This window comes from Cupressus sempervirens, chromosome 11 (genome assembly GCF_028749045.1).
Source record: "Cupressus sempervirens isolate cs-2001-9-10 chromosome 11, ASM2874904v1, whole genome shotgun sequence".
Lineage (NCBI taxonomy): Eukaryota > Viridiplantae > Streptophyta > Pinopsida > Cupressales > Cupressaceae > Cupressus > Cupressus sempervirens.
Genome location: NC_143128.1, coordinates 689,818,828 through 689,831,767, shown reverse-complemented (window position 1 = coordinate 689,831,767; position 12,940 = coordinate 689,818,828).

Genomic DNA, 12,940 nt, shown 5'->3' with positions numbered 1-12,940 from the left:
GATTATTGTGTCTATGATTGTGATTTGGGCTTCCACTTCTCTTTCTTTTTGTTGGTGAAACTTTTGCTACCTTGATTTGTTTGGTTCTCATTACTAGCCACCAATACTGTAGACTTGGATGACTTGAGAATTCCCATATCTATCAACTTGGATTGTTCCAACATAAACATTTCTACAAATGCATCAAATGAAGGATTAATGAAGGCACTTCCCATGGTCAACCTCTGAGTGTTGTAACTCAAAACAAAAGATGCATACTCTAAAGGTAACCTCTTCAAGATGTGATGAATCAATCTATCATCCTTCATGGGATTACCACAATCCTTAAGTAGTGCTCTCAATTCATTGGCTTTGTTGACATAGTCTTGAATTGTGTCAAAATTCTTAGGATCCAATAGAAGTAGATCATCCTCAATTTGGAATCCTTTTTCCTCATCCACCTTACCATACAACCCTTCAAGTTTCTTCCAAGCACCCTTGGCATCCTTAAAGCCAGAAATGTGGAAGATGAGATCTCTATGAACACAAATCCTAATAATTCCTAAAGCCTAGTTGTCTTTAACTTTCCAATCAACTTGTGCATTAGCATCAATGGGTTTTACAATTGTATCATCAAGATATAGATTTAAACCTTTTTCCATTAGTCTACTCCATACAATATCTTTCCATGTATAATTGTGTGAAGTTAAAAGTTGAGTTTTAGGTGAACCCATGATGCAAAAAATTAAAAGAGCACAAGAGAGAAAGAGAGACACAAGAACATAAGACACAACCCCCCTTTTCACTTAATCAAAGAACCCTCCCAAAAGTGATGCTTTTGGAACTTTATATGTAGTGCATTTACAATAGGCCACTTATCAAAATGGACAAAAGTCAATTTCTAATTTTTCTATATACAACCTCGTTTTGGAGTTCAAATTTGGTACTTAGCAATGTAGCTCAAATATTCAACAATTTTAAAGTTTGATCAAAGCAATACAATGCAAAAAGAGACCTATTTCTAAAAGTCATATTTATATCCACACAAGCCTATAATATGTTTGTAGATCTAGAAAGTAGACAAAAAAAAATGTACTTCAAAAAAAATAGAACCTGCAAATGTCTCCATATGAGCTCGTACAAATTGTTTGAAGTTGCAAAATGCAAGATTAGATAGGTACAGTCATCAAAAACTATTTTTTTTGACAAATTCATACACCAAAACTAGAAAATAATAACACCACTAAAAAATTTAAAAAATTCTAGCCAAAAAAAAATTGCACCTGATTTTGAGTCTAAATGATTGAGATGTGGCCTCCTGAAGTTGGACTATCAAATCAAAACTAGATATGGTGAGGGGTTTTCTCAACAAAATGCAAGGTTAAATTTGATGTCTAAATAATCATCATGATGTAGGAGCATCTGAATTCTTTCTATTTACCTTGGTAGAATGATGCAGGGGCATCCTTGGTTTCTTATCTTTCATGCTCTTTTTAGTCAAAGGTTGCCAATTAACAATACTTACCAAGTTGCAATAGCTACTGAGTGGATGTGGTGGCTGAATGGAAGACTTGACCAAGTTCATGGGTTTACTAAATTGATAGTTCCAACCAAGTTGCAATGGTTGCTGAGTTCCTTGTTGATGCCGAGTGATCCTTTGGTTGCCAAGTTCTTGTTGATGCTGAGTGATCCTTTGGGTGCTGAGTTCCTGTTGATGCCGAGTGATCCTTTGGTTGCCGAGTTCTTGTTGATGCCAAGTGATCCTTTGGTTTCCAATTTCCTATTGATGTTGAAATTGGAAACCAATTTAACTCAACTAATTTTTTGTATGCTGTTTTGGCAAGTATTTAAAGGGGTCTTGGGTAGAGTCTTAAGCATATTAGCATTCAAGGAAGGATAATTGCAAAAGTTGGAGATGTAGATTTTGGGGGAGATTTTGGAGATGAGATTATTTTTTTGAATAAAGGAGTCTTAGGTGGAGTAGCTTGGAGGTAGAAGTTTGTATTTGAGTTTGGAGGTCTTTTTTTCTTTTAAAGATGTATTCTTCTTTGTAATGGCCATAACCCAAAAGGCCATACAACTAGGCATGTTGGATGTAAGCTTATTAGTTTGAATAATAGAAATATTCTCTCTCTAGATCTAAATCTTGCTTCTCTTGGTCATTTTATATTGTGTGTTGGTTTTTTGATCTTTGGATCACCTCATTTGGAGTACATCCAAATTTGTACTGCATCAGATGGTATCAGAGCCTTGTTGTTCCTGAGTGTGCAAGCAAATCGTCGAATGTCAGGCAGTTTGTGCCAGGACCTTGGTTGGCCAAAGTTTATCAGAGAAGGGTTTTTAATTTTGGAAGTCCTAGCTAGTTGGAGATTTGGTATAGGGTGGTATATCCATGGATTTGGCCTACACTTGTAGAGGACTCACCATTTGATTGTTGTTTGTAAAGATGGATGGTTTGAGGAAGGAGAAATGTTGATCCAAAGTTATTGGACATGGTGAGGAAACTTGTAGCTGGAGTAGAAGCTATTGAGTTAGCACAAAATTGTGGAAGACATCTTTATGAGGTTGAGAGTGATGAATATAATTCTTTTTGGGATGATTTACACGAAAGAATTGATGATCTTGAAAAGCCTGATTTGAGTTGGCATCTAAGGATTAGAAATAATGTTTGTTGGCCGATTAAAGATATTATGTAGAGAAGAAGATAGATTGTGGAAGTACATGATGATTTTGCTAAAATGGAGGAAATATCTTTTGGTTTTCATGAGTAGTTGGATAGATCTGACATGGAAATTGCAGAGCATCTTGTTGTGCAAAATGAGGTTGTTGAAGAGGAGACTTTCACTTATGTTGGTAAGGATTTGGATGTTATTGTTCAAGATGATACTAATGTTGAAATGGATGTGATTGAAGACTTATCTGTTGTTGATGTTCTTGATCTTGAGTTGTATGTTCCTTCTGTTATGAATGATGTTGATTTGGATGTTGCTTGTGATAAGAAGATAAATTTACTTGCTAGTAATGTGCATGAGGGTTTCAGAGGTGTTATTGCTATGAATCCAAACTTAATGTTGCTACTAAGATGTTGAAGGATATGGAAGTTACTACTAATGTGAATTTTGATGATGTTGTTGATTTACATGTTGCTAGAAGAATGAATATATATACTATTATGAGCATGGATGACATAGGGTTATTGTTGCATGTTGCTGATATGGATTCTTTTGTTGTTGATTTGGTGGAGGATTCCTATATTATGGATTTATATGCTTTTTCCATGATGGATCTAAATTTATATATTGTTGACAATCAAATTTGTGATTTGGATATTGTTGCTGATCTGGTTTTCATGTCTGAGGATGATGATGCTAATGATAAGTTACAGATGGAGCATTGTTATTTTCAGTTGAGTTCATATATTGATTGGTTGGACGAGATTTTGATTTTTGAATGGATGAAGAATAGGTGGTTGATTTTTAGATTTGATCTCTTTTCTTTGATGGATTGGAAGCCATTTGTAAAGATGAAGCTAAGTACAAAATTTTCTTTTAAGATCAAAATGTGGGACACATTTTCCTATTTACCTAGGGAGGCTGATGCAGGACCATCTTAATTCTTTTCTATTTACTTTGGTAGAATAATGTAGGTGCATCCTTGGTTTCTTATCTTTTGTGCTCTTTTCAATCAAAGGTTGCCAAGTAACAATACTTACCGAGTTGCAGTAGCTACAGAGTGGATGTGGTGGTTGAGTGGAAGACTTGATCGAGTTCATGAGTTTACTAAATTGATAATTCTAAAAAATATGCAGTGGTTGTTGAGTTCCTTGTTAATGCCAAGTGATCCTTTGGTTGCCAAGTTCTTGTTGATGCTGAGTTATCCTTTGGGTGCTGAGTTCCTATTGATGCCAAGTGATCTTTTGGTTATCGAGTTCCTATTGATGTTGAGTGATCCTTTTGTTGCCAAGTTCCTATTGATGTTTAGTGATCCTTTGGTTGCCGAGTTCCTATTGATGTTGAGTGATCCTTTGAGTGTTGAGTTCCTGTTGATGCCGAGTGATCCTTTGGATGAAAAGTGCTAGTATTTCATGGAGCCTTCATTTGTCAAGTTATCTATTGTTCTAGCTCGGGCTGACCTCTCATGCATTTAATTTAGTTATGGGTATTTAATATTTTTTGAGAGCTAACTTGTGGCCTTTCTACGTTCTAGAATCCTTTGTATGCCATTTTTGCAAGTATTTAAAGGGGTCTTGGGTAGAACCTTAAGCATATTAACATTCAAGGAAGGATAATTGTGAAAGCTGGAGATGTAGATTTTGGGGGAGATTTTGGAGATGAGATAATTTTTTTTGGGTAGAGGAGTCTTAGGTGGAGCAGCTTGGAGGTAGAAGTTTGTATTTGAGTCTTGAGATCTATTCTTCTCTATAATGGCCATAACCTGAAAGGCTATACAACTAAGCATTTTGGATGTAAACTTATTGGTTTGAATAATAGAAATATTCTCTCTCTGGATCTAAATCTCACTCCTCTTGTTCATTTTCCATTGTGTGTTGCTTTTCTGGTTTTTGGATCACCTCATTTTGGGGTTCATCCAGATCTGTATTGCATCATGTTGCAACAGTGCAATTTGGCCTACTAGTGATGGTCAAATGGCCATCAATTTTAGGCTCATGAAAAGTTGACATCAGCAAAAAAAGGCCAGTCTGGTTGATGTGGTAGTCTGTATGGTACAAAATTGTATGGCTTGGGTGACATGTCACTGATGTGGGATGTACATAATAGGTGATGTGGATTTACTAAGCGTACAGATGTGCTGACTTGGCTAATGATGTTACTGCTAACATATCATTGGAGCAAGTGATGTGATTGCAATGACTTGTCCATGTGGTGGCTTATTTGGCACTACTGTCATGGTAGACATGTGCTAGGGTCAACGTTGTGGTGAGTGACAATTGTGATGGTTGCATCAGACATTGTGTGGAGGATAGACCATAGTTGAGTTGGCCATTGGTGAAAGAATTTAGATCAGCCAAAGTATAAGCGCAGGTCGTTGGAGGATTGACTATAGTGGGCAACACCAAAAAGATTTTAGCCACCGATGGAGCTTGCGGCAAGTGAAGTTTTTCAGTGGGTGTGGTGGGGAAAATAATCCCATATGCACCCAAAATAAGGTGCCTATGATGTTTAAATAAAGGAAGCCTTAGATGTTTCAAATGACTTAGGGCCACTAGTTGGTGTTGTCGATTTGTGTATTGACCTGTCATGTGTGGTTGGATCCGCCAATCTAAGGAATATGCCATAGAATTGTAAATGGAATATGCTACCAGTTGTAATGGAATATTCCACTATAGGTGCCAGGATTTGACCCCCTGGTTGCTTGCAATAAAATTCTCTCTGCAGGCCTAATAGGCCAATTTTTTTTGAAACAATAGATCTAAAAAATCCAAAAAAATTGTAGAGAAATTGTAGATGGAAAATTGTAGAGAAGCAAAATAAATAAATAAATATAGATCTGAAAATCAAATGCATAGGTCTGAAATGATCATACCAATTCTACAAATCAGACCTACGGGTTCCAGTTTGCAAAAAAAAAATTACCTCAAATTTGAACTATGGCCCAAAATAGGAAAATTTATAGTCAAAATTCATTGAATCAATGCTTCAGATGCAATGGTGAGGTCTACTTTGGATCTAGATGCTCCCAATGACTACAGATACTCTAGATCTGAATTGAGGTCCTTTGAGAGGTGAAGCAAAAATGGTCTCCAATGGCTATGTGAAGAGAAGCTCCCTCAGCTTTAATACCATGTAAGAATTTTCCTTAGGGTAGAATCACATCAAGATCAAGAAGCTCAAGCACTAGCACAATATGGACCAATAAAGTATGATCAGAGTAACAATATAAGAATGAATTGATGTACATACACACTAGAAGCTCCTGTATATAAAGGCCTCTAAAATGACTAGGAGTCAACAAAGTGATAAGCCTCACAACTAAGCACATGTCCACCAAGAGTGGATTATCCTCCATTAAGCACAAAAGTTAGTATGATGATGAGAGGATAAGCTTAACATAGGTGTATCTCATAAAGAGATGTTGTAGACAACATGTGCTTAATTAGAGTTTGAATAATTGTGTTATCTACATGACAACTCAGATAAATATGCAAACTCCTATGTTGTAGACACCATGTGCTAAAATGAGTTGCTAACTCTTGTGTTGTCAACAAGACAACTCATATGAGTACACATACTCCTAGGTGTCTAACTAATAAATAATAAAATAATGCATTAACCTAAGTAAGCTTAAGTAAAGTATAATAATAATTAAATATTTACACTAAGAATGTTAACTTTGATAACTTGGTTACAATAAGCAAGAATAAAAGAGTAAGTGGCATGCCAAATATGAAGAAACCTGAGATGGTCATGTGTAAACAATGTCAAATTGGAAACATGAGTAAAATAAGTTTTAGAAGAAAGACTTACAATTCTAAAGAAGTTTTGGAACTAGTTCATACAAACCTTTTGTTGAAGTTGTAGCTTTAGTTGGATAAATTCAATTTGAGATACATTGTTGCTATTGGTAAATCATCATTTCCTATATATACATAGTCATGTAATAATAATATATATTATTATATATTATAGTATGTTATATATATATATATAATAATATATAATATATATTATATTATATCTAATTCATATATATTATATGCATCCACACACACACACAAATATATTATAAATTATTATTATTAAATATATAAATTAAAAGATGATTAAACCTTAGAGACATGTCTCTTCATGAGACATGTCTCCTCTTTTCCTATTTATATGAGATCCAAATTTGCATTTGGAACACATCAATTACATTGGCAATATTAGTACATTTGTAGAAAATGATCCATGTTACTCAACATGGTATCAGAGCAAGGCTACAAGTATAATTTTTAAGAAGAGAATACCTTGGTCTCTACTTTATACATTGTACATTGATTCTTCTATATGATGTAGTATCACTATCACTCATGAAAACTATATATATGCACTAGAATGACCATACAAAATTGGAGGAATGATTATATTTGCACAATATAGGACTCTATGGAGAGGCTATCAATGTCTTAAGAGTACAAGTTGAAACTCATAAGCATCCAAACTAGTTATGAAGAGTCATATCTTAATTCATTTGAAGAGAATTATATCTAAGGTGTAATATTCAAAAAATTATATCATATGTGGCATTGGTTGCTTCAAAATGATTTTACAGATTTATCTCATCTCATCCTTGAATGTGGCATTGCATTATGATAGATCTTGAAAAATACAAGTTGTTGAATGATTTCACTAAGGTTCTTGCATATAATAATTATGAATATTTGTGTGAATTGGGTCTTTCTCTCCATATTTTTTTAGAGGCTTAAGTGCATGTTCTTGGAACATATATTTTCTCATTCGCTTTCCTTGACCTCTTTCCTTATTCAACATGCATGCCAAGATCTATTCATCATCCTTGATGTGAAAAATCATGTTGATCATACCATCGAAGATAAAGTTAGGAGGAGGATGGTACCAGAAACTGGGTGAGTGCAAGTCATTGGAAACAAAAAATTCATTAGATGAAGGGCCCACCTTTTTTTATATCCATTTTTTGGGTCTATAGGAAAAAAATTGCAAACAAGGGTTAGAATCAAAGTTAGGTCTCAAAATATTCAACAACTTGGTCTTGAGATATTTGTGATGCTATATTGTCAGGGAGTTGGGTAGAATAACATATTCTAATGGAATAAATTAAATCAATGAAAAAATCACAACAAAAAGATATAAAAATGATACGACAAAAATGAAGTTTGGAAATATACGAATGAAGCGAATCATAAACATCTTTATATTTGTAGTAATCTAATTGTTGCATGTCATAAAAAAGTATAGTTTTCTTTAGATAAAGTTCTAGAGAAGAACTTTAGGATTAGCCAGTGAGAAGTTTTTGACAAGACCTCCTTTGAGATACAAATCACTTTTACTATCATTATAAAATAAACAATCTAATTATGGATATATCATCATGACCATCAAATCAACTCACAAATATTTACTATAAGCATATTGAGTTAGATCTAAAGGTTTGTGTCTTGGTTGGAGAGGTAGAAAGTGAGGTTTTACTCAAGTTTCCAACCCACATAACATCAAGGATATTTATGAAATTGATAAATGAATGTATTTGATTCAAGTAAAAGGAAATCTTGTTCTACAATAAGTGATGGGCATTCAATTCACAAGCTTCATATTTTTAAACCAACACATAGACATGCAAAAAATACTTTGACGAGAAGGGCATGATAAATATTATTATTATTTAAAATGATAAGATTGAATTTATCATCGACAATAAATTCTTATTGATCTAATAAAAGATGAAGAGAAGAGGTGATATGAAGGATCAGAGATTGACTAAAGTAAATTACTATAGAAGCATCTTTCTGCATTACATATGATGGAGACTATGTATATATTGACAAGAAATGAAGAGATCATCTATAGAAGATGTTAACAAATTAATATTTTTGGAATATGTGTAGATATTGAAGTACTAGATATCCACTGGACTAATGATGGAAATTGAATCAAATCATATCAGTAAGTACTGATAAGAGTCTATGAGCTTTAAATGTAGCTACAAGCATGTAAATACTCATCATGTGGTAATTTATGTTATCCCTTATGTAGGGACTCTCCACTTGTGGTGAGTGTCTCTGATGATGGTAAAACAATTAAAATCCTTTAAATACAATACATGTTTGTGAATTAAAAGGTTTCACATCATCAACATTCTTCACAACAAAATTCACCATTGGTAGTGCTTCTAAGGCATGCCTATGTTGTAAATATCTCGTATCATAAAGGTCCACATTATCAGGTGAGATGAGAATGTTATGGCTTCCTCATGTAATATTTTTGGTTATTGTAATTTTGAGGTAAAGTAAGGTGGCAGTATCCTCAAGAAGAGGTTTAATGAAAGCTTGTTGTCATAATTCATGAAATATTAAAGAAGGCACATGGATTTAGCATTAGCAAAAAGTCAACGACCACAAAAATTCCAATATGTTTGCCACATGAAAGATGATAGTGACTTCTAGACAAGGTCTTTGTGAGATTTCTTGTATAATTTGTTTTGAGTCAACAACCTTTGGTAGTAGAAGCTTACAACAATATTTTGTGGGATTGTTGCGTGTAAGATTTTTGTTACTCCATCTAAAAAATATATTAATTTGAGAACTTAGCAATTATCACATGGTGAGAATTCCTAATAAGTTACAACTTAGCAAGGTCAAAATATCTAGTGGTGGTTGTTCATGTTTGGATCCATCTTCTTTGTAAGATTAGAGAGAGGAAAAAAATTTCACATTTAGTACAAGATGGTCTAAGTGATGGTCAATAACATGACCTATGAAGATCTCATAATCTATCATTTAAAATGACAAACCAAGAAGTGTAAGGGATTGTATTCACGTGATTAAATAGTGGCTGAGAACTCTATAACATGGAATAAGTGGGAATTTTATGTTGTGGGGGGAATAATAGTGAATGTTCCTTTCCCACTTAAACCTTCTTTAGAGGAGAGATGTTCCATTCTCAAATAATCTTAGAAGATAATTTATGAATCTTAAATTTATCTACTTATTGTTGTCTCTCTCTTATTTTAAATTCTACACATACTATAAGGGTTATTTTCCTTGATCTTTTTCTTTGTGTTTGAGGATGTTCTTATGGGAAAAGAAGGTTGGTACTTATGCTACCAAATATTGTGCAGACTCAATCAAATGATGTAGCTCCAAAGACCCAAATAATCAAGATGGATAAAGTGAGGCTCTTGAAGAAAACATCTTTGATGACTGAGATTATGAGATTGTTCTACATTAAGAGGGAGTATGACACTTCTTCTAAGGCAACACATGAGCTTAGAAGATTGATACTTAGAGGGAGTCTAGAAATACATGTGTGTGATTACATGATGTTGATGGGCCTACTCCTATGTATATCATGAGGAAGTGATTAATTATCACCAAAAAATTAAAAAAATGATATCAGATTCAGAGTGAGTCTGACAAGAATGCTTTGGGAAAGAGAACTTCTAAGGGAGTAACTAGAGTACATGACTTCCTAGGATCATTGTTTAGAGGGATAATATTGAGCTGCAATCCTTTGTAAATGATATCTTCTCTATGAGGAAAAGTTCTAAATGAAATTCCTTGTAATGCATTCTTCTCTGTGAGAGAGAATTGAGGTAAAAGCCTTTGTACCACCCTCTGAGTTGGTTTATGGTGGTTACTATTTCACATATGATATGCAATGAAAGGTGATGATATTTCATGTGTGTAAGGTCACTATTGTAAGGTGATGACCTTGTCAATAGTTTCACTTATCTCCTAGATATGCTACATTAACTTGTAGCACCTAAATGTGCTAGATGTCTAGGGCTAAGTGTTATCATGATTCTTTGGGCCAGATCTTATCGGACACCATGATAAAAAACTCATCATGGTTCTTTGGGTCAAATTTTTTCAGACACCATGATAACCAACTCATAATGGTTCTTTAGGCTAAATTTTGTGGGACACCATGATAACCAACTTGTTATAGTTCTTTGGGCTAGATCTTTTCAAACACCATGACATAGTTACAATTATAGACCACACTTAAGGTGGTGTTTAAGCTTATATTAAAGTTATGGAAATTTCTTCAATTGTGTGTTATGAAAGGCGAGAAATTTAGCCTCATAGGGAATTTAATATCATACAAAGATGATATTTCTTCATATTTTTGAGAGCATAATGTGTTCTATAAATCCTCCCCAGCTAAGAGGGAGTGTTAAAGTTGTAGCTTTAGTTAGATTAATTCGATCTGAGATACATTATTGGTATTGGTAAATCATCATTTCCTATATATACATATTCATGCAATAATAATATATATTATACATATATATATTTATATACATGTATATCTACATATACATACATACATACATACATACATACATACATACATACATACATACATACATACATACATATATATATATACACATACATAAAAACATATATAAACACACACACACACACACACACACACACACACACACACACACACATAAAATACAAATTATTATTATTAACTATATAAATTAAATAATGATTAAACCTTAGAGACATGTCTCCTCCTCTCATATTTATCTGAAAGCCAAATTTGCATTTGGAATACATAAATTACATTAGCAATGTTAGTACATTTGCATAAAATGATCCATGTTACTCAACAAATTTATAGACCAATAGGTATAGAAAACTACTGTGGAGACATATATTTCATTTTGTTTCTTGATGACTATTCTAGGATGATGAGTATAATGTTATTAAAAGATAAGTATGACACTTTTCAAAAATTTAAATGGTATTTAGATAGAGTTGAGAAGGAAATAGGAAAGAATCCAAAATGTCTGAAATCAGAAAGAGGAGGTAAATTCATCTCAAATGAGTTCAATGAGTTCTACAATAAAAGAGGAAACAAAAGACAGGTATCAACACCTAGAACACTAGAGTAGAATTACATAGTAGAAAGAAGGAATATATCCATCATGGAGTGTTCAAGAACACTAGTGATTGAGAAAAATGTTGCACCAATATATTGGAGAGAAGCAATCAACACAACAATTCATACACTAAACTAAGTTCAACTAAAGAAAGCCGGTACATAAAAAACACCTTATGAATTATGCTATGGGTATAAGCCTAATGTTTGTTATTTCAAAGTACTTGGAAGAAAATTTTATATCTTGAAAGATGTAAGAAAAGGAAACCTTGATGCAAAAAGTGACGAAGGCATATTCCTGGGTTCCTAAACTAAGACTACGATATACAAATGTTTGAATCTTGCTACTCACAAAGTCATAGAAAGTACACATGCAAAGATTGATAAGTTTTCAAAAAGAGGTGAAGAATACAACACCTACAAGACTTAAGACTGCATAAGGTTTTTTTTACAATGAGGAGGAACCTAAGGCTTTACCCAAGTCATAAACAATTGAAGTTGAGCAACAACAAAGTGAAACTACCAAGTTATAGACAATGCAACTTGATTTGTAGTCAGTTCAGTCAAAGGAACCCGAGTCAAAGACAAAGGAACCCAAGCCATAGAAAAAGGAACCTAAGTCATAGAAAAAGAAACCCCAGTCACAACCAGAGGAACCCAAATCACAGACAAAGGAGCCCAAGCAAAAGGCAAAAGATCACAATCATGGAGAACCAAGTGAAACCAAATTAGAAACAAGAAGGAAAGAAAATACAATTGCAAAATATGCTAGAAGACATCATGCACCTAAACAAATAATTTTAGGAGAGACAAATGGAATACTAACATGGAAAAAATTAAAATGAATATGGTTTCTTAGTGAATTTGAATCTAGATCTGTAGAAGATGCTTCGAAAATGAAGATGAAATTTGAAACTAGCATATGCTACACATAAAGGATTCAAACTATATAAGATGGATCTAAAATCATCTTTCTTAAATGGAATCCTAGAAGAAGAAGCCTACATTGAACAACCTAAAGGTTTTATTGATCCAAAAAAAAGAGATATGGTATGCAAACTACACAAAGCACTATGTGGATTGAAACAAACACCAAGAGCATGGCATGAAAGGCTGCATGGATACTTGGTAAGAATTGGTTTTGAAAGAACAAATGATGATGGAAATTTGTATGTAAAGGAAGGATCACAGGAAAATATATTGCTAGTAGAAATATTTGTGGATGATATCATATTTGGAGGACATGAGATGTTATGCAAATCATTTTTTGAATAAATGAGGAAAGAATTTGAAATGTCTATGTTTGGAGAGATAAAATTCTTTGTTGGCCTACAAGCTCATCAAATGAAGGATGACATGTACTATTAGAA